At 41.5% G+C, this 1596-nt stretch overlaps 1 protein-coding gene across 2 annotated transcripts in view; it reads right to left on the bottom strand.

Annotated features, from left to right (window-relative positions):
• Positions 1–1596, bottom strand: part of LOC108303673 (general transcription factor IIH subunit 2) — a 35413-nt gene that overhangs the window by 10753 nt on the left and 23064 nt on the right. The window lies entirely within an intron of this gene.

Raw genomic sequence — 1596 nt, 5'->3', positions numbered from 1 at the left:
TTTTTGAGACAAGAGTCTTGCTCTGTCACCCAGGCTGGAGTGCAATGGCACAATCTTGGCTCACTGCAACCTCTACCTTCTGGGTACAAGCAATTCTTATATCTCAGCCTCCCAAGTAGCAGAGATTACAGGTTATGCCAGATTATTACAGGTTATTACAGATTATGCCACCACACCTGACTAATTTTTGTTGTTTTTTTTTTAATTTTTTTAATTTTTTATCTTTATTGTTAATTTTTGTATTTTTAGTAGTGATGGTTTTCGTCACATCAGCTATGCTGGTCTCAAACTCCTGGGCTCAAGTGATCCACCCACCTGAGCCTCCCAAAGTGCTAGGATTATGGGCATGCGCTACTGCACCTGACCCTTTGTCTATTAATTCTATCAACTGGGTTATTTCTGGGTATGTTTCCATTCTGTGATTTTTCTGTTTTATAGATCATATTTTCCTTTGCATCCCTGGCAATTTCTGATTAGCTGACGGACATTGTGAATTTTGCTTTGTGCTGGATTTTTTAAATTCCCTTAAATATTTAAGGGCTTGTTCTAGGATATATTTCAGTAACTTGGAAATAGTTTAATCTGTTCAAAACTTGTTTTTAAGCTTCATTAGGCTGGTCCAGAATAGCCGTTAGTCTAGAATTTTCTTTCTTTTTTTTGACCTCTGGTTCCAGTTCTTGTGATAGGATTAATCTGATCCCATTATTGTGGACTCTACTCAATGCCTGTCATGTTAAGAGGTCTTTCCAAACAGACTGGCAAGAACATTAATCTTCCTGTACGAGCTCTGGGAATTGTTCTGTCTGCTGCTTTCCCGTGATTCTTTCCCTGACTTCCAGTAGTCTCCTCACACAAATATGATCAACACTCAGCTGCTGACTCATGAGCAAGTCTCTGCAGATCCCCAGAGAGTTCTCTGTGCAGATCTTTCCTCTTCAGTACTCTGACCTGCAAAATTATCGCCATCTCAGCCTCCTTGAAAGATGAACTTTGTTTCTTCAACTCAACAACATCTCCAGGCTCTGTCTGCAGCCTGGAAATTCCACTGAGGTGGTAAGCTGGAGCGCTCTTAGGGCTCATCTGTTTCCTTTCTTTCAGCGATCATTATCGGCAATGCCTGTTGTCCAGTGTCTGAAAACCACTGTTTTATATGTTTTGTCTGCTTTTTTTGACAGGAAGGTAAATGTAGTCCCTGTTATACCTTTTTGGCAGGAGGCAGAAATCTTGTTCGTGATTTTTAAGAATAACTCTCTTAAATTTAATTTTGTTTTATAATTATGTAAAATATAAAGCTCTAAAATTAAAACAAGGTATAGTAGGCTGGGTGCGGTGGCTCACACCTGTAATCCCAGCACTTTTGGAGGCCAAGGGTGGTGGAGTGCCTAAGCTCAGGAGTTCATGATCAGCCTGGGCAACTCAGTGAAACCCCAACTCTACTACAATACAAAAAAATGAGCCAGGTGTGGCAGCATGCTCCTGTAGTCCCAGGTACTTGGGAGGCTGAGGCAAGAGAATCACTTGAACCCAGGAGGCAGAGGTTGTAGTGAGCCGAGATCATCCCACTGCATGGCCTGGGCAACAAAGCGAGAATCCTCT

Source organism: Cebus imitator, unplaced genomic scaffold (genome assembly GCF_001604975.1).
Source record: "Cebus imitator isolate Cc_AM_T3 unplaced genomic scaffold, Cebus_imitator-1.0 Scaffold50, whole genome shotgun sequence".
NCBI lineage: Eukaryota > Metazoa > Chordata > Mammalia > Primates > Cebidae > Cebus > Cebus imitator.
The sequence above is the reverse complement of the archived record's forward strand: the minus strand, read 5'-3'. Positions and strand labels throughout refer to the sequence as shown.